Here is a 21,986-nt window from a genome sequence, read left to right as displayed (position 1 = left end):
AGGTCGAAGATGACCATGATGACTTCAATTTGGTGGGTAGCAGTTGTGAAGCCAGAGGTGGCTGATGAGGCCAGTTCAGGCTTTGAAGGTACACCCACATGTCAGACACACATGGGTAGGTGCTGTAGTGGGGGTGGCAATAGTTTGAGCCTTCTGTGCAGCTCGTTTCCTCTGGGCCTCAGCGATGTGTTTCATCTCTGTTGCACGTGCACCACTGGTGAGCTTTGCTCGCCATGCTGGACGATCCTGAGCAAGCGACTCCCAGGAGTTGAGATCGATTTCTAGGGTTTTGAGGGACACTTTGAGATTGTCCTTGAAGCGTTTCTTCTGCCCCCCAGATGAGCACTTGCATTGGCACAGCTTTCCATACAACAACTGTTTGGGCAATCGACTGTCTGGCATCCTGACAGCATGGCCAGTCCATCTGGCTTGGGCTTTCTGCAGAAGGGTGTTAATGCTGGGAAGTCCAGCCCATTTTAGGACCTCCGTGTCCAGGATTTTGTCCTGCCACTTGATATGAAAGAGTTTGCGGAGGTAGGTCAAGTGGAAGTGATTGAGATGCTTAGCATGTTTGCTGTAGACAGTCCAAGTCTCACAGGCATAAAGTAGGGTGGTAAGTATCACAGCACATTAGGCCTTCAGCTTAGTGGTAAGGCTGAGCCCTCTCTGTTCCCAGATATTCTCACGAAGTCTCTCGAAAGTGACGCTAGCTTTTGCAATCCTGTTATTCACCTCGATATCTATGTTCACTGCTCGGGAAAGTGTGCTGCCCAGGTAAACAAATTTGTCAACTGCCTTAATGTTCTGCCCATTCACTGTAATATGTGGTTCTTGATAGGGCCTTCCAGGCATGGGCTGGTACATTATCTCAGTATTTTGGGTGCTGATGGTGAGACCATAGTTGTTGCAGGCTTGTGAAAAACAGTCCATTTCATGCTGCATCTTCTGCTCTGTACAGGTGTTGAGGGTGCAGTCATCAGTGAACAGAAAGTCTCCAGCCAGATGGACTAGGGCACTCCTGTTCACCAAGAACAGGAATCTGAGGCTACAGTGGTCAGGGTTTCACCAAAACGGAACAATTAAAGGTTGGAAAAATATCACCTGGTCCAGTTTATGTTTCCTGGCCAGAGATGGCAGTGGCATCCCGGGGATTTGAACTTGCAGTATCCTAACACTGTTCAAATGCTTTTCTGCTTGGACCTGTTCTCCATCCATTATTGCTTATCCTGTGCAGGGTTGCAGGCAAACTGGAACCTATCCCAGCTGACTATGGGCAAGAGGTGGGGTACACCCTGGACAAGTCGCCAGAACATCGCAGGGCTGACACATAGAGACAAACAACCATTCACACTCACGGTCAATTTGGAACTACCAATCAGCCTAACCTGCATGTCTTTGGACTTTGGGGGAAACCAGAGCACCCGGAGGAAACCCATGCAGACACGGGGAAAACATGCAAACTCCACACAGAAAGGCCCCCGTCGGCCACTGGGCTCAAACCCAGAACCTTCTTGCTGTGAGGCGACAGTGCTAACCACTACACCACCGTGCCGCCCTCAGACCTGTTCTGTTGCTGTTTATTTAATTAATAGTACTTATGCATTATTAGAGTTTATTAAAATTATATATCAAAGCAATGTTAGAAACTTTTAATTAAATATAAGAAGTTAGAAAGAGCTTTGCATTGTAGTAGGGATTACCGATTTATCATAGAGAGCTTGCAGAGAGGGAGAGAGGGATGAGAGGATAAAGTAGAGACGAGAGGACAGTCCACATACAGAGCACTAAGAAAACAAGGCCTCGATCATGGCCATGTTAATATTCCACTCGGGCTCAGCACTCTTCAGTCGGATCACAGCCAAAGTGATACATTATTTGTGCTTCTGTGACAGCTTCCACTTTCCAAGTGATTGAATTTACCAAATGGAGGCAACAGGCCTGCACACACACACACACACGCACGCTAACGCAGCTCATTTCAAATTCTATCTCCATTCTCTGAATGGCCTTTGCCACTGCATGGTCCCAGAACTAATGTTCAATTTTTCATCTTTTTCCAAAACTCAGCCTCACACATCACTGCCTCGAATAGCAATAATCAAAACCCGTCTAAGGCGGCACGGTGGTGTAGTGGTTAGCGCTGTCGCCTCACAGCAAGAAGGTCCTGGGTTCGAGCCCCGGGGCCGGCGAGGGCCTTTCTGTGCGGAGTTTGCATGTTCTCCCCGTGTCCGCGTGGGTTTCCTCCGGGTGCTCCGGTTTCCCCCACAGTCCAAAGACATGCAGGTTAGGTTAACTGGTGACTCTAAATTGACCATAGGTGTGAGTGTGAATGGTTGTCTGTGTCTATGTGTCAGCCCTGTGATGACCTGGCGACTTGTCCAGGGTGTACCCCGCCTTTCGCCCATAGTCAGCTGGGATAGGCTCCAGCTTGCCTGCGACCCTGTAGAAGGATAAAGCGGCTAGAGATAATGAATGAATGAATGAATGAAAACCCGTCTAAGGCTCTGAGAAATATCAATATATTTTTACTCCCTACTATGCTACAAGACCAGTGTTGCTTGCTGCATGGCTCAGATTTGTTTGAAAGACAGTGCTTTTAAAAGGCTTCGATCCCATTTTATTGCAGTTAACATCAGCCATGTGGTGAATAATATCTGGAATAAAGTGCATAAAGGCAGCGTGTTTGTCCATTACAGCTTTTCCCATCATGCATTTTCCAGCGCATGGATGTTACGGTTATAGTAGTTGATCATATAGAGCATTTGGGACAATTGCCGGATTTGTTTCAGTTACAGATTACAGGATCACTTACAGAACACTCACATGGTATATCATGGTCAACTCCTGAAGTATTGGCAGCCTGCAATAAGCATTAACATACAGTGATTGATTCATTGGTAAAGGTATCAAACTTTCCTCTAAGACACACTGTATGTATCATTTTGACCCTGTATTGATTTCATAAAATGCAAAATAAATTAAAACTTTTTTTCTTTCTTTCTTTTGGGGCGGCACGGTGGTGTAGTGGTTAGCGCTGTCGCCTCACAGCAAGAAGGTCCGGGTTCGAGCCCTGTGGCCAGCGAGGGCCTTTCTGTGCGAAGTTTGCATGTTGTCCGTGTGGGTTTGCTCTGGTTTCCCCCACAGTCCAAAGACATGCAGGTTAGGTTAACTGGTGACTCTAAATTGACCGTGAATGTGATTTCATAAAATGCAAAATAAATTAAAACTTTTTATTTTTCTTTCTTTCTTTTGGGGCGGCACGGTGGTGTAGTGGTTAGCGCTGTCGCCTCACAGCAAGAAGGTCCGGGTTCGAGCCCCGTGGCCGGCGAGGGCCTTTCTGTGTGGAGTTTGCATGTTCTCCCCGTGTCCGCGTGGGTTTCCTCCAGGTGCTCCGGTTTCCCCCACAGTCCAAAGACATGCAGGTTAGGTTAACTGGTGACTCTAAATTGACCGTAGGTGTGAATGTGAGTGTGAATGGTTGTCTGTGTCTATGTGTCAGCCCTGTGATGACCTGGCGACTTGTCCAGGGTGTACCCCGCCTTTCGCCCGTAGTCAGCTGGGATAGGCTCCAGCTTGCCTGCGACCCTGTAGAACAGGATAAAGTGGCTAGAGATAATGGATGGATGGATTTCTTTCTTTTTTCTAGTTGGATGGCCAGTTGGAAAGTAAGTGTGTGTGTGTGGTCAACTCCTGAAGTATTGGCACCCTTCAATTGCTGGGTTTCAGTCACGTAACTTTTCTTAGCGGTTTTACCAGAAGTGAAATAGCTGGTGGTCAAAACGGCTGCCATAGTGCAAACAACTAGCGATAACTTATCAGAGTACGCTCGTAATCTAGAAGCCACTGCTGGCTTTAGATATATCCAGAAGATTGCTATGTGCAATGGAATCGACCCCTACAGTCTGGGAAAGAATGATTTGTCATACGATCTCGAAAACTACCCTTCAGTCGAGTTCCCCGACATCTCGAACTGTCTGGTGTTGCAGACGTCCTTCTACACCGCAAAACAGATGAAAGCGTGGAAGAGTATGGAGGCTTACAACTTTTTTGTATGTGGCTGGGTAAAGGACCTCGGTATCAAGTCGCTGCCGAATGAATCCTGTATTGTTTTTGCCCGTGTAAATGTGTTTTTTTTTTTACTTTTTGTTCACGTCTTTACAACAAAGCGCTGCAAGTTGAAGTGTGAACAAACAACAGTTGGCTTGATTCTCACTTGTGTTGGCTCTTATCTCTCAGGTAAATCATTCACAAAGATCATCAGAAACCCCTTTAAAGGCCTGGATCTTAAGCCTCACTCACAACCCGCCGTATGGGCTGCTACAGGTGGTCTATGGTAAAAAATTTGACAAAACCATGCTTGAGATTTGCACGACACTTGCGTGTGTTCAGTGCCGAAGAAGGTCGCAGACTGCCCGTGGAGACTTTCGGTCCTGCACATGCAAATTCTACGGGTCTTGCGACAAATCAAGAACGCATACACTACGTACGGGACCCGTATTCCTTTTGTACACCTGAACCAAATCAGCAGCACGGTTAGTGGGGGCTTTTTGTGATGACAGTAAGACTCATGAGTGACGTGCTCAGAAGTACTACACAAGTATTCCACACTTGCTATTTGTGCGGTGCGCAAGACAGAAGTGCATCTCACTTTCTACCCCTATGTGTGGTGTGTACGCAGCGCACACAACCTACACACAGCACACTCGACATGAGGGGCAAGACTCTGGGTATATATATACAGTATTGGGGAGGAACCAAGGAACCGATCGTGTAGTGTGTAGCATTGTAGAAGGGAAGACCACCTCATTTGCTGTTTTTATTTGAGTATATGTTTAATTTACCATGAAACGTCAAATAATAAAACATGAGTATAAGGAAATAATGCATTTTATTACACTGTAAAAAATCCCAACTAAATAGGCCAACAGTTTGAGCACTGAAACACACTTTGACTCCGAGCCGCTGTCCTGCTCCTGCTCCTGCTGAGTGGTGGGATGGGGTGTCGGGATGTCCTTGTCCTCATCACTGAGCATGGCACAATGGCCTGACAGTGATGATGGGATTGCAATGTCCTCACTTCTGGGCGTCGTTAGCTGTAACATACATGAAAATCAGCATATATAATATGAATTACATAAGCATATAGATACTGAAATGAATGTTTAAAGCATGTGTATTTACCTGTGAAAATACCTGTGGTGGGGTGCTGTGCCTTCTGCCGGCTTGAAGGCAAACTTCTCCCTGTCCGTGCAGGGCTCGCCGGTGCTGCTACCATCATCATCAAATTCCTCCTCCCCCTCCGCTGTTTCAGGCTGGGTTACTTCACTTTTGCTCACTTCTTCTTGGGTCCCATTTTCTAAACTTTAAACTGAAAATTTTGGATTTCTTCCCACAAAATATCCACTGTTCTTCAGCCGAAAGACAGATGCAGAATGCTGCAGACATGCTGGTTTTATCCCCATTCCTGGCTTGCATCACATGCAAGTTATGAGTGATTGTAACGTGCTAATCACATGCATCACACACACTTCACAAGTGCGGCCCGAACTCGTAGCGCAGGAAACTGGTAAAATGCAAGTCTCACGCACTCCACACTCACTGAACACGCACTGATCATGTGCGTCAGATATACACTTTCCACGGGCTAACGGCACAATTTTTCCCACACCTCGAGGAAGTCAGGTGTGCAACCTGTACTTGACAAGTACTTTGCCTGTACTCCTCCTCCAGACTTTCCCCCAGGTTCACCGCAACCCTGTGGCATGGCTGCGAGCTACCAAACCCTGCAACCCATGTGTGTCCAAAACACTTATGGCAGGTTGTGAATGAGGCTTTAGTTAAACAAGACAGAGAAGTGATCACGGCGCATTGTAACTGTATGGCTGGGTAAGAATTTTGTCGCGATCTTCATGCATATGGACTTTGTGAGGCGTGAGGAGGAAACAAAGAAACAGCTGGGGACTTTAGTGCTTCAGGACAAAAAAAAGTACTGTAAAATAACAACACATAGCAAGAAAAGTCCTTGGAAAACACTAAGGCCATAGCTGAGAGGGAAATACAAACCTTTCACCAAGTGATCACTGCAAACTCGAGCATGCTTCGACTCGGCTCCCTTCGATTTCAGTGAGAGGTTCAAAAGCCACCTTTCTCGATGTCTTTTTGTGAAATCCTGTGTTCATTCATCCTTTTTATTAGTTCATGGGGAACCCTGCAGAAACTTTTATCAGTTTCACAGTTTGATTGATTCGAACAACCTAAAACAATGCAAGCGTAAGGCATTTTTCATGCGAGCAATGCACCTTCTCCGTACAAACGTTTTGTCAGCAGAGCTTTGGTAGACCACCAGCAAAAGTTCTGAATAACTAATGAGGCGGATATGACGTCACGTGAAACCCACCAATAATCATTAGTATAAATACAGAGGTGATTTATAGAAAATCGCATGCACTTATTGGTTGAGAAATTCAGACTATTCCTCGATAATCACCCCGAGGAACTCGGCAAAATAGTGGCCAATCACCGTAAGTGAGGAAGAATTACAAATTATGAAAGAAAATGCTGCTTCTAAAAGCACTAAAGATGCTACGAAGTTTGGTCTAAAACTATTCAAAGGTAAGGTGGAATTGTGATTTATTTTATCCATTTCAAAACAAAGTATTTTATGTGAGTCGGCATAGATAAGTGACACAAGCCTGCGCGCATTGCATTTCCATGCTGCATTTGACATTTGAAATAAATGATTTTTGTCATGCAGTTTTTTTAAATAATCACCTGTGTATTTATACTAAAACAATTATCCACCTCAGGCTCAGTGAATATCGGTGAATAGTAAGCTTGACTTCGTCTCGGTTATTATTCACTGATATTCGCTTCACCTTCAGTGAATACTTGTTAACTACAAGGACATAGTGGTTAACAATGTAGCTAAAATACAGAAAAGTCTATGAATGAGCAGGGGTGCACAAACTTAAGGAGGCTATGTTGTACTGATGGCAGAAAAAGAGCAAGAATGAAAACAGAAGAACCAGTAACCAAAACAATTATTGTTTTACTTGTTATTTCATGTGATGATGTTGTAAATTAAATGCATGACCTATAATGTGACAATGAAATACACAAATGAGGGTCAGGAAATCTTTGTGTGCAAGCAGTGTACTTTTTCATGCTTATATCTTATTATTTTGAGTTAATTAATGGCTTGGCTTCCATGATTTAATGCACAAGCTGACCAAGCATACATTTTCTATGGTTACAGCTCAATTTAAGTAAGCCTAAGTGGATTTCTTAATTTTATTGTAATATTCAATATGCCACAGAAGTACGTCTTAGTGTTTCTGATTAGGATGCCATATTCAGTGATTTCCTTTATTTACACCATGAAAAAAAAAAATCATGTCCTCTACAGGGAATACTTAAACTCTTAATTAATTCATAATCATATCTTTGTATTAAATATTGCCCTGGACTACCATTTCACAATATTTTGAGTATACATAATTTTTAAATTTGCTTGTTTATTCTGTAATTTTTTAATATTGCTCCTCGCTCGAGTCAAAATGGCGCAAGGGAAAACCCACTCCGTGCATGCTCATAAATCTGTACGATACAAATTTAGTATTAACTCCTCACTACCTGCACATATCTCAACTCTGAATAATAAAGCAGGATGAAATGCACACGTTTTAAAACATTTGACAGGAAGAGGATGCAGACTAACCTCCCACACAGTAAGGATGATGGTGAGAACACAATTAAACCCCCAAAGATCATGGTTACACAGTTTAATTTCACAGCTTCGAGATTTAAAATGCATGATTTCACTCTACTTCGATAACAACAAGCTGTTGAGTCGTTTCTGAGAACAAACCATAAAATGCAGAGTCTGAACTTTACCAAGTGCCTTTGTAAGGATAATTAGAATCATATGTTGTGATCAAGGGTGGCATGGTGGTGTAGTGGTTAGCACTGTCACCTCACAGCAAGAAGGTCCTGGGTTCGAGCCCAGCGGTGGACGAGGGCCTTTCTGTGTGGAGTTTGCATGTTCTCCCATGTCTGCGTGGGTTTCCTCCGGGTGCTCCGGTTTCCCCCACAGTCCAAAGACATGCAGGTTAGGCTAATTGGTGGCTCTAAATTGACCATAGGTGTGAATATGAGTGTGAATGGTTGTTTGTCTCTATGTGTCAGCCCTGCGATAACCTGGCAACTTGTCCAGGGTGTACCCCGCCTCTCGCCCATAGTCAGCTGGGATGGGCTCCAGCTTGCCTGCGACCCTGTAGGACAGGATAAGCAGCTACAGATAATGGATGGGCGGATGTTGTGATCAAATGAGAACAAAAATTTGTTTTTTTAAACAGCATCAGTATATTTGGTGAAAAAAGGAGGAGGACTACGTACAAAGAAAAGCACATGAAAGCTTCTGTAAAATTTGGATGTAGGTAATCAAGACTTTGAGTGTCACCATTCAGGGTGTATTCCTGCCTCAGAGTTCCAAGGATAGGCTCCAGATCCAATGACTGGGATAAAGCAGTTGCTGAAGATGAATAAATAATTGATAATTTTTTGGCTAGGTTTTTCATGGGCTTTTGATTGATGTATTGACGTCAGATTGATGGTATCATGAATTCTGCTAAATGTTGTTGTCAGTAACAATGCTGAAAATCTGAGTTTGGAGAGGCATCCAAGCATGGCCACTATGGACTACATTTCCCAAGCGCCACAGTGCCCATCCTCTCCAGAATACTAAAGGCACACCTGTTTCCCATCCTCCCAGTAATTAGCCCCTCTACTTAAGCACAGCAAACACTCATACACATTGCAAAGTTTTGTTCTGTGTCTCCATAAGCCTAGGTCACAACCAGACGTACGATTTTTTGGCCGTGCGATTTTTGGCATTTCCCAAATCGCTGAGTTTTTTTTTTGTTGTTGTTCATGGAGAAAGACACGCGTTGGCCGTAAGTTTGTCTTGGAACCTGGAAAAAAACGTAAGCGCCCGTAGAGTTTGTTTGACATGACAAAAAACCTCTGCTGCCGGTCTGCGGCCGGTCTATGGCTCGAAAATCAGCACGTCACACGCGCGCCCTCCGTGCATTTCATGCGCGCCCTCCGTGCGTTTCTTGGGTTTTTTGCACATAGACCGGCCGTAGGAGCACGTACGGCCAGTTGTGACCGAGGCTATACCTTATCATACCAAACCGTTTACTTAGTTTCTGACTGCCTGTGATGTTGACCCTGTTTCCTGTTGATTTCCAACCTCAAACTCTCATCTTGTCTCTGAAAATCTGTTCACACATCGACTGACCCCTGCTTGACCCTGACTTCATCTTTTGGCTCACGTGTTGGATTTGGTTACCAGTTTGCGATGCACCCGCTCCCCCCTGCATCTGCATCCACAAGTGCCTGCACCCTGACAGTTATAATAATAATAATAATTAGTTAAATTTATATAGCACTGTAGCGGTTCGTGTGGAAGGGTGGAGCACAGAAGACGGCAGGACAGAGATCAGGGTCAAAATAGGGCTTTATTGCCACACTTTTCAGTCTAACAACTTTTCCCACTCAACACACACACACACACACACACACACACACACACACACACGACTGGCATCTTGTTCGGGGATGAGCTCCTCTGCTCTCCCTCTTTAAATAGGGCGCGGTCACTGGGAAGACACACAAACACAGGTTAATTGATGTCAGGTGTAGTGATTCTGCCACTTACCTTCCCTGACTCTGCCCTCCTGTCACAGACCGGCGCTTGACCACGCCCCTGCTGCCACATACCCCCACCGCCCGACTCAGGCCGGGCGGCTGTCCGGCCTGCAGCCGACTCCCCCCCCCCCCCCCCCCCCCCGACGGGAGAGGAAGTCCGCCACAACCATCTGCACCCCCGGCCTGTGGACCACCTTGAAATTAAAGGGTTGGAGTGCCAGATACCAACGGGTGATCCGCGCATTGGCATCCTTCATGCGGTGGAGCCACTGGAGGGGCGCGTGATCCAAACAGAGGATGAAAGTGCGCCCCAGCAGGTAGTACCAGAGGACGAGGACCGCCCACTTGATGGCCAGACACTCTTTCTCTATGGTACTGTAGCGCCCCTCACGCACCGACAGCTTCCTGCTGATATACAGGACGGGGCGGTCCTCCCCCTCCACCTCCTGGGACAACACCGCCCCCAGCCCTCTGTCCGACGCATCGGTCTGCAACATAAAGGGGAGAGAAAAGTCAGGGGAGTGTAAAAGTGGCCCCCCACACAGTGCAGCCTTTACTTCAGAAAAAGCCCGCTGGCATTGCTCCGTCCACTGGACCGGATCTGGTGCCCCCTTTTTAGTGAGATCAGTCAGCGGGCTGGTGACGTCCGAATAATTAGGTATAAACCTACGATAATAGCCAGCCAGATCCAGGAACTGTCTCACCCCCTTTTTGGTCTTGGGCCTCGGGCAGGCCGCAATTGCTGCGGTCTTGTTAATTTGGGGACACACCTGCCCGTTGCCCAAGTGGAAGCCCAGATACCGTACTTCCACCCACCCAATCGCACACTTCTTCGGGTTGGCTGTGAGACCCGCTCGCCTCAGCGACCTAAGAACGGCCCTTAGATGTTCGAGGTGCCTCGGCCAGTCATTGCTATAGACGATGATGTCGTCCAGATAAGCGGCCACATAGGTGGCGTGGGGGCGGAGGACCCTGTCCATCAGCCGCTGAAACGTAGCGGGCGCCCCAAACAGCCCAAACGGAAGTGTAACAAATTAGTGTAAACCAAACAGTGTGGAAAAGGCAGTTTTTTCTCGGGATAGGGGAGTCAAGGGGATCTGCCAATATCCCTTTGTCAAATCCAGTGTCAAATAAAAGCGAGCAGTGCCGAGTCAATCGAGCAACTCATCAATACGAGGCATTGGGTACGCGTCAAATTTAGACACCGTGTTGACTTTTCTATAGTCCACACAGAACCGGACCGACCCGTTGGCCTTGGGTACCAAGACCACCGGGCTGCTCCAGTCACTGTGGGACTCCTCGACAATGCCCATTTCGAGCATGGTCTCAAGTTCTTCCCGAACCACCTTTTTTTTGTGTTTGGGTAGCCTGTAAGGGCGGCTACGCACTACCACCCCCAGGGGCGTCTCTATATGGTGCTCTATGAGGTTAGTGCGACCGGGCAGGGGTGAGAACACATCCGAAAACTCGGTCTGCAACTGGGCGACCTCCGTGAGTTGGGTCAGGGAGAGGTGGTCTCCACAGGGGACCGGAGAGGTACGTGACGCCAATGCCCCTTTTTGAATCTCCGGCCCCAGCTCTGCCTTCTCCAGAACCACCGACACCAACGCCACGGGGACCTCCTCATTCCAGAGTTTAAGCAGATTGAGGTGGTAAATCTGTAGCGCCCCACCCCTGTCCGTTCGCCTCACCTCGTAGTCGACGTCCCCGACTCGCCATGTGACCTCAAAGGGTCCTTGCCACTTGGCGATTAATTTGGAGCTCGACATGGGCAACAGTACGAGTACCTTATCTCCTGATGTGAACTCCCTAAGGCGCATACCCTTGTTGTACAGGCGGGCTTGCCGTTCCTGGGCCTGCCGCAAATTCTCCTGGGTTAGGTGGATGAGCGTGTGGAGTTTTGCGCGCAGGTCCATAACGTATTGAATTTCGTTCTTACTTTGTGAAGGTCCCTCCTCCCAATTTTCCCGCAGCACATCTAGAATGCCGCGCGGCTTATGCCCATATAATAATTCGAACGAGGAGAACCCCGTGGAGGCTTGGGGAACCTCTCGCACTGAAAACAACAAGGGCTCGAGCCACTTATCCCAATTACATGCGTCCTCACTTACGAATTTTTTAATGATATTCTTGAGGGTGCGGTTGAACTGTTCAACTAAACCGTCCGTTTGTGGGTGATACACACTGGTGCGGATCGGCTTAATCCCCAATAACCCATACAGTTCGCGCAGTGTCTGTGACATAAACGTGGTGCCTTGATCAGTCAGAATCTCTTTTGGGATTCCAACTCGGGAGATAACAGGGAAGAGCGCCTCCGCAATACTGCGTGCTGAGATATTGCGGAGAGGCACTGCTTCCGGGTATCGCGTTGCATCGTCCACCAGAACTAATATAAAGCGGTACCCTCGTGCTGACCGATCTAATGGCCCGACAAGATCCATCCCAACTCTTTCAAATGGGGTCTCGATTAAAGGTAGAGAGTGCAAAGGCGCTTTCGGAATGGCCTCTGGATTTACTAATTGGCATTCGCGGCACGCCGTACACCACCTATGAACGTCGCCATGAATCCCCGGCCAATAGAATCGGGCCATTATTCAGGCTAGTGTCTTGTCCTGCCCTAAGTGTCCAGCCATGGGATTAAAGTGAGCTGCCTGTAATACCAATTCCCGGTGGCTCTTTGGAATTAAAAGTTGTGTGACTCACTCTTTTGTCTGAGTGTCCTGCGTCACTTGGTATAATTATTCCTTCATAATCGCGAAGTAGGGGAAGGACAGGGTGGCGTTCGGCTGGAGCGTTTGACCATCGATTACTCTCACTTGGTCAAACGCATGTCGCAGAGTCTTGTCTCGCGACTGCTCTAATGGGAAATCTTTGAGGGATTCCCCAATAGAGAGAGGAGGGGCCAGCGGCTCCTCACTCTAACACGGGGATGACATAGATGGCTCTGTGACAGCTGCTCCCGCCAAAGCGACACCGGGACCTCCCCCTGTTAAATGGCAGGACCCACTCTCTACTAAGCGTGTCATTAAACCCCGAAATCCCGGCCAATCAGTCCCCAAAATTAAAGAGTGGGTAAGGCGAGGATTAACCGCCGCCTTCACTATAAATTTTTCCCCTCGGAAAAAAATGTGGACTGACACCAAAGGGTAGCTGTGAACGTCCCTGTGCACACACAACACCTTCACCCCCTGTGCTCCCCCCAATGCCTCATTTTGCACCCGGCTTTGGTGAATTGAGGTCTGATTACAACCAGAATCCACCAAAGCCTGATATGTATCCCCTTGGATACTCACCGGTATGCAATACGCTCCGGCCCGATCGAGGATGGCTTCTGACACATCGGGGATCTGAACCACTGCGCCCACCTCCATTGCCGTGCACTGCTGTTGGAGGTGGCCTGGTTCCCTGCAGTGCCAGCAAACTGGCCCAGGCTTCCTCTCTGCACCGGTGTTCTGGGGCTCACTCATTTGAGGGGGGGAGAGACAGACACAGAAGGGAGAAACGGGAGGGCACCGCGGGTGCGGCAGGCCGGCTGGGGTGGTGCCGGCCCCCGCCTCCGCGGTGGGGGAATGGGGCGAGGATGGGACACAGGAGGAGGGGGAGAGAGAGAGAGAGAAGAGGAGAGAAGAGAAGAGGCAGTCTGCTGTCCTGCCGCCGGAACAGCCGCCAAATGGTCCTCCGCCAGCTCTATGGCCTGATCCAGCGACGCCGGGCGGTGGCACTGGACCCACTCCGCAGTTCCTGTCAGCAAGCGCGCGATGAACTGCTCCAGCATCACCTGATCGATGATCCCCTCGGCATCGCGGTTGTTGGCCCTCAGCCACCGCCAGTAGGCGTCCCGGAGTTGCTGGCCAAACACGAATGGCCGGCCGACTTCCTCCAAGCGCAGAGCGCGGAAGCGCTGGCGCTGCTGTTCGGGTGTGCGCCCCACATGCTGGAGGATGGCCCGGCGAAAGTCCACGTAGGCCAGCCAGCAATCGGCGGGGAGCTGTAGCACAGCCAGCTGTGCCTCTCCCGTTAGCAGGGGGAGGAGGCGCGCCGTGCGCTGGTCCATTGGCCACCCCGAGGTCTCCACGACTTGCTCAAAGAGCGTGATGAAAGCCTCGGGGTCATCCTGCGGGCCCATCTTTGTCAGGGTGAGGGAGGATGGGCCTGCGGTGGAAGCGTTGGTTGTCCCCGCCGACGCGAGGAGGTGCCGGAACGCCTGTCGGTCCTCTTGCTGGGCCAACACCAGGGCCTCGAAGCGCTGCTCCTGCTCCTTACGGAGCGTGACTAGCGCCTGGTGCTGGCTTTGCTGGGCTGTGGCAAGGGCATGGACCAGGTCGGCGAACGGGGAAGACTCCAAGGGGTGGTTCGGCGTTGGTGCTCCACTCCCAGGTTTCGGCACCACTGTAGCGGTTCGTGTGGAAGGATGGAGCACAGAAGACGGCAGGACAGAGATCAGGGTCAAAATAGGGCTTTATTGCCATACTTTTCAGTCTAACAACTTTTCCCACTCAACACACACACACACGACTGGCGTCTTGTTCAGGGATGAGCTCCTCTGCTCTCTGCTCTCCCTCTTTAAATAGGGCGCGGTCACTGGGAAGACACACAAACACAGGTTAATTGACATCAGGTGTAGTGATTCTGCCACTTACGTTCCCTGACTCCGCCCTCCTGTCACAAACTGGTGCTTGACAACGCCCCTGCTGCCACAAGCACCTTTCTCATACCCAAGGTCGCTTTACAATTACTGTATAGGGAGAAAAAAAAAGTCCACCAAAGAAGGTCAGGATGTCATTCCAATGGTGTAGCAGCCACAGTCCCACCAAAAGGCGCATGAAAATAAGTCCCACACTGCCTGCACAGCCGCTGCAACGCCACCGGGCAACATCACTCAGAACACAGCGCCATGGATCCACAAAGCGAGCACAGAAGCACCGCCACACAGAGCGCTGGTATGTCCCAAACCACCTGCACAGCCATCGTGACGCCACCGAGCAACATCGCTCTGAAAACTGTGCCAAACACAAAAGCACCGCCGCACAGAGCGCTGGACAGCCATGATGTTAAAATGAGCAACGAGCTCACTGCAGTCTATAGCAAGGAGCACAGGCATCACCCACAGTGAAGCAAGGTCTGGAGGGAACTGATGCCCAAAACTGGGTCTGGAGCTACACCACAACTGGCAGACAAAACACTCAAACAAACACAAAAAAGAAAAGCAAAAGGGAAAATAAAATAAAATAAAATAAAAAGCTCCGGTGAGAAGCATCCTCCAGAATGCGCACAGCGTACTCTCAACCGGAAACAGACATGAAAAGCCATGGCTTAGCGATTAGGCTTAGCGATTAGCAGTTGTGAAATTTTAGCACAAAAACTGTTTGCCTCTGCCAAGAGGTTATAGCTTGGTGAATTTTATTTATTTTAAGTAAGCTCTTCCTCTTCTTCTTTCAGCTGCTCCCATTAGGCGTCACCACAGCAGATCTGTTCTGCATATTTAGTTTGGCATAGGTTTTACACCAGATGTCTTTCCTGACGCAACCCTCCCCTGTTTATCCGGGCTTGGGACCAGCACCAAATATACACTGGCTTGTACAACCCCAGTGGCTGGGTATTTTACCTAACCTGCATGTCTTTGAACAGTGGTGGAAACCAGAGCATCCAGATGTTTCATGCAGACACAGGGAGAACATACCAACTCCACACAGAAAGGCCCTCATCGACGGTGAGGTTTGAACCCAGAACCTTCTTGCTGTGAGGTGACTGTGCGAACCACAACACCACTGTGCCACTCTTTTTTAAATTCAAATAAGATAATAATCCCAAATCTTTGTTTTCCATGATTGTCTCCAGATTTGAAACCTACCTAAAACATATTCTTGAAGAGGATTATCCACACGTCCAAACTCTTGAAAGAGTGTTCCAAGATAAAAGGACACAACACTCCTCCACTCAAATTATTTCCATATTTCATCTTGCTCATTTTTATTTGCTCAAGAATGGTGCCAGTAATTCTGGAGCTAACTGTATACACACAGCTACAAAGCTCTAGATCAGATCCTCCCATGAGATGGATATGATAATTTATTGTAAAAACAGACGGCGCATAGCTTAGTGATTTATTGCTGGTGTTGCCACCCATAATTAAGCCCCCTGCTGATTAATTTTGTTTTTTTGAGACTGTCTCAGTGTGGCGTTGTAGGATCAGATGATACATGCTGCATGATGGAAGTGTGTGCAGTACTAACAGTGCTAATATGCTCACTATTTCTCTCTCTTCATCTCTCTTCATGACTTGTGATGCATGAGCCAGTTTGTAATGTGGACTCATGGATTGTGTGTAGATGCAGACAGTGTGTAGTTCACAAATTGTGTGTGTGTGTTTTAGAAGACTTTCCTTCTCCTGGGGGGTGAAAATTGGCAGGTTTGTTTCAGTGTGTTTCATTGTCTCAGGGAGTTGGAGTCTAAAATATGCATACTCTGCCTTATGTGTTAGGAGACATGATATCTTTACAAATTTGTAATGTTCATTTATTCAGTGTGGTAGGATGTAAGCTCTAGGTAGGACTATATCCGTGTATATTGCATATATTTTTGTTGTTGATTAATTTTCATTAACAGCAGCTCTGACTGTGGTTCTGGCTGTATTTCAAGTCACAGGTGCATAATAATGTGTTCACTGGAATATATTATTGTTTCTATAGTAACAGGCAGAGGGGAACCATCAGGGCCTTCTAGGCGTTCAGTGAAGGCCCAAACATATCAACATTTCAAATGTTATATTTAATTTCTTTCATTCTTTAATTTATTTCATTAATTATTTTCTTCTAATTATCCCCAACCTAAATGAAGTTTGGTGTGGGATATAGAAACGGGTTCTGTCCATCCGGCTGTCCATCCGTCTGGTCACGTTTTCATTTTCGGGCCATATCTTTAAAAGTACTGAAGATATCTTCATGAAACTTTGTATACATATCAAGCAACATGTGAACTGGTGCCTTTTACTATTTTGGATTTTTGACAAAAAGCATTTTTCAAATTTTTACATAAAAAATAGATTTTGACTTAGTTTCTAAGAGCAATGTTCGTTTCCGGAGCATATATCCAAAACTATTCGTGATACGGATTTGAAACTTGGTGTACATGTTAACAAGATGATTGTAGTACTTAGAGCAGGTGGGTGGAGCACAGAAGTACGGCAGGCCAGAACTGAGTTACAAAAACTCTTTATTGTGACACTTTTCAGTCATCCACAAACTCCCAGCCACACAGACACGCACACACACATCAGTTGTCTGGTTGGGGAGAGAGCTCCCTTCCTCTGCTCTCTCTCTCTCCTTTTATAGGGCGCGGTCACTGGGGAAGACACACAAACACAAGTTAACTAACATCAGGTGTAGTGATTCTGCCACTTACCTTCCCTGACTCCGCCCTCCGTTCACAGACTGACGCTTGACCACGCCCCTGCTGCCACAGTGATGTAGATGTGCCTTTTCATACTAAGAAATTTAAGAAGTTATAATTTTTCATGTTTCCATGCAAACAATTTCAGACTTAGTCTCTCAGGTTAGTCTTAGCGGTAGGTTTTGTTTCTGGAGCAAAACTTGAAAACTATGAGTGGTATGGTCTTGAAAGTTGGTATATGTGTTGATTAAGTAATGTATAATGTGTGTTTTGATACTAAGAAATGTGAGAAATTTTAATTTTACCTCACCTGGACCAAAGGTCCGGTGGGCTTTATGCCATGGGCTGCTGAGGTCAGTGTAAAAAGGTAGGGTTGGTTTCCTGCAACAGAACTTGAAAAATGTGACAAATGATATATTGAAACTTGGTATATAGTTGGTATAGACCCCTTCGCATGTTTGTAAACAAACCGACCATTGCTAGGATGCGCGCGCAGCCTGGACTCAGAAACAATGGCGCTGCCCATAGACTGGCATTATGAGCTGTCAGATTATGCCTAACAATTGTCGTTACAAGATCGAGAATGCTACATAAATAAGTTAACTCTAACAAGTGGACATCGCCTACCGGATCCGCATTTAATTAAAGAGTGGACGGACGATGTTAGTAAGTTTTCCTCTGATACCTGAAGGCAGTCATACTATTTACAAAAAATGTCAAACTCAAAAAAAAAAAACCCTATTTACAAAAGTAGCCTGCCATCAACATTCTGGTTACAGCGAGACTGAATGGGACATTCATATTCATTTTGTTTTAATCAAATTATGCCAGTGATGTGATGGCAATGTGGCTTTAACTACAACAGCAAATACCAACACTAAACAGCAATTTGCAGGAGGTAATGGCATGAAAGGAATGATAGTGTAAAGAGTGCAGCTAAGAGAAATCAGAGCTGCGTAAAAAGCAAGAGGCAGAGACCAGAAATGAAACCGAATGGGGCGGGAGCTAGGTTAGAGCAGTCAACGTAAGTTGGCATTTAGAGTGAGGGCACACAATTTTACCTTTCCATCCTTGCTTTAAAATTGTGATTTTCGGCATACACAAATAATGATGGCACAAAATCTGGACTGCTTGAGTCAAGCGAGACCTCTCCTACAAACAAAATTGCATGCAAAGCTAAGTTAACATGCTAACAATATTCATTACATTGTGTAACTATGACCCAGCTAATCAGACAAACATTACCAAAGTATTTTGCTACATCAATAAACGAAGACTAGAAAGAATAAAAAAAGAAAGATTTAATAAATAGCCTGATCTTACCTGTGATGAAGTGGGCGCTGCAAACCCACGCATTTTTGATGGTGCTTTCATCCCAGTCTACACGTTTGATGGCTTGTAGTCATAGACGTCAGCGATTTTTTTGGAATGGGTGAGATCCTGCTGGAATTCTGTACATTTTAACCCCATCACTGCTACGATTCTGACACCCGACAACAGAACAACTAGGCATTTCTTCCAAATATTTCTTCTCGTCTGACCGTCGCTGAGTCTTTTTTGAGTCCAGGCTGCGCGCACAATTTCCTCTTATGTATGAATGACGTTTACTGCGAAGGGGTCTATGCAGGGCAGGGGATATAGATGACTCTGTCTTCTTGTTCTAATTTGGCCTCATTTTCTATCAAATTTGCTTCAGAATTGAAAGGGTTACTGTCCTGAAAACTTTAAAATCGAGTTATGCAATGAGATTATTTTGTTTGTTGTCTCTAGGCTGAGAAGAGTTTAGAGCTGGATCACTCATTGGTTAGGACTTCATTGCCAGGACAGAAGGCCATGACAGTGTATGTTTATGTAGGAAGTTTAAGGACAGATGAATTAACCAATCAGATTTTGATTCATAGTGGGAGGGACCAAAAATGTATTGCCCTAAACCTTCTCGAAGGCCAATGTGAGTTTAACCGCGAGTCGACGCCATCAGAGCAACAGTGAAGTCACCTTCCAGCCGGTGTAGCATTCATCAGTATTGTTAGTGAATGCTAATAAAGCGGTCAAGCCAGTGCTATCGAGAGCAAGTAGAGCTAACAACTGAGAAACTAAGATTTCTGTCTCCGGACTCTTCTTGCATGCTCGCTACAGTATTTTTCACTCAGACTTAAGTATTTGTTTCTCTATGTAATTTACTTAGTTAATTTTAAAATCAACATAGACAACTACACACAACGGAGCGACCTGGCAGCCTGCCGCTAATCCCTTACAAAATCCTTTGCCCTGTTGCTTTTATGGTATCTGGCCAAGTTTTGGTTGAGCTCAAGTCCCAGCTCTAATAGTAACAGTTCACACTGGTAACAGACACATGTTCCACATAATCAAAGGCTAATAATAAACACTCTGAATACATGATGTTGATGATTTAACAAAGAAAAACATATAATCATTGTTATGGTGACACAAGTAGGTATTTACATCATCATTTTCCCTTAGTGAAGTTCTATACTCCTTAGGGGGCTTCTGTCAGGATTCTATCCAGCAGTTGCTTAAAGTCTGAATTTGACATCATATGTCGTATCTGCTGGGCATCTAATACCAGCAAATTCTCAAACCTAGTCCATTTTAGTGACCTTGTGTCAAACAGAAGTTGTTTCTGCAGTTCCCCATTATCCATGTGACAACATGTGCGATGTATCTTAGCAGCTGTTCAGAGCAAAATAGTTTTATCAGTGGAGTCTTAGTTATCTCACACAGGTCAGTGTTTGATATCTTGAAACTCCAATCCAGTTCCCCCTCAGCAGAAGCACTCTGATCATTACATTCATACTTGTCAGGGGCATTCTTATACTTGTAACTGCCCTTTACCATTTTTCGTAAGAACCCATGCCATACTGTTTCGATCTTATCAATATCACGTGCAGATAACTGCCACACTTGTACACTGTATAACAGGTGGGATTGAACATGTATCATCTATATGGAAGGAGTCTCCAGTGCCAACTATGTATTATTATTATTATTATTATTATTATTACCTCACCCAGGACGGAGTCTACCAGGGGGCGAGGTATTGTTTTCGGTCGGGTTTCTTTGTTTGTTTGTTTGTTAATGATGTTATGGGAAAACACTGGACCAATCTTCATGAAACTTTCAGGATACATGGGCATTGGACTCAAATAGAACCTCCAAAATTTGGGGGGTCATCCAGTCAAGGTCATATAGAGGCGGTAGCCACTATGTCATTGTGCTGTAAGAATGTAAGAGTGTAACAATCGCGTAGTATGGTGTGAGAGCAGTATGGTGAGTTCTGATTGGCTGAGAGCAGTACAGTGTGTTCTGATTGGCTGAGAGCAGTAAGCAGTACGGTGTGTTCTGACTGGCTGAGAGCAGCAGAGAATCAGAATCAGAACCATGTTTATTGGCCAAGTATGTTCACACACAAGGTCAAAATCAAGGTCACCGAAAAGGTCAAAATTGTTTTGTCACGATATCTTCCTTCATATTCATCATACGTGCTACTGGGCGAGGTTTGTTTTGCCTGGCAACACATTATTATTATTATTATTATTATTATTATTATTAGAGAAAAAAGAGGGACTGTGAGGGAAAGAATGTTTATAACTGCTATAACATGATAACATGCTAACAAATAAAACATGCGACTTTAATACATGAAAAAAATTGCTATTCTATCGGAGGAATAAAATTGCTCTATATTTTTGTACAACAGCACAGGTACTTCTTGCTGTAACATTAATGATAGGGTTAATATTAAATAACTAAGTTTGAATTATTAAGTTTGAATACATTATTGTTTCTATAGTAACAGCTCATACACAGGGACTTGTAGAGTGGACTTGATACATAATCTACAATTTATAATCCATCCATTATCTATACCATTTATCCATCAGGGTCATGGGGAACCTGGAGCCAATCCCAGCTGACTTTGTCTGAGAGGCGGGGTTCACACTGGGCAGGTTGCCAGTCTATCACAGGTCTAACACAGAGACTAACAACCATCACACTCACACTTACACCTATGGGTAACTTTGAGTAACCTAATCTGCATGTCTCGGGACTGTCAGAGGAAACCCAGGCAGGCACGAAGAGAACATGTAAACTCCACACAGAAAGGTGCCTGTCTGCCACCAGGTTCAAATCCAGACCCTGCTTGCTGTGAGGCAACAGTGTGAGGCCGCTACACCACTGTGCTGCCCCTAAGACTAATAGATGGTTCACAAAGTAAAATGTATAATTGTTGATTTGGTGACAATCTTGTTACTCCTAACAAAAACTGTCTTCCTACAGTCCATTTATTTAACATGTATGGAAGGGGTCCTGGTTGTAAGTGCTTTGTAAAAGTCATGGAGCTTTGCAAAATTTATCAGCACAGGAACGTCTTCAGGATAGAGGACAGGTACACGCTTTCTGGTTTCTCTATAATATGGTAAACAGAGAGAAAGAGAGAGAGAGAGAGAGAGAGAGAGAGAGAGAGAGGTAGTTATGTTTCTTGCCATTTTAGCATCTGAGATTATGTCATGGCAAGAAGATGTCTTAGAAATAATACTAATGAATGATGAGAAAATAAATAAATAAAATTACATGGGTAAGTAGATTGATCGGTAAGATGTAGTGCAGAATACAAAGGTGATACCATATTATGTGGAGCAGCACGGTAGTGTAGTGGTTAGCACTGTCACCTCACAGCAAGAAGGTTCTGGGTTCAAGCCCAGTGGCTGATGGGGGGCCTTTCTGTGTGGAGTTTGCGTGTTCTCCCCATGGGTTTCCTCCGGATGCTCTGGTTTCCCCCAAAGACATACAGTTCTGTTAACTGGCTACTCTAAATTGCCCATAGGTGTGAATGTGTGTGAGAAAGGAACTGGCCATCCTACTTCTGC

This window comes from Neoarius graeffei, chromosome 22 (assembly GCF_027579695.1).
Source record: "Neoarius graeffei isolate fNeoGra1 chromosome 22, fNeoGra1.pri, whole genome shotgun sequence".
NCBI lineage: Eukaryota > Metazoa > Chordata > Actinopteri > Siluriformes > Ariidae > Neoarius > Neoarius graeffei.
This window is presented reverse-complemented; position numbering follows the sequence as displayed.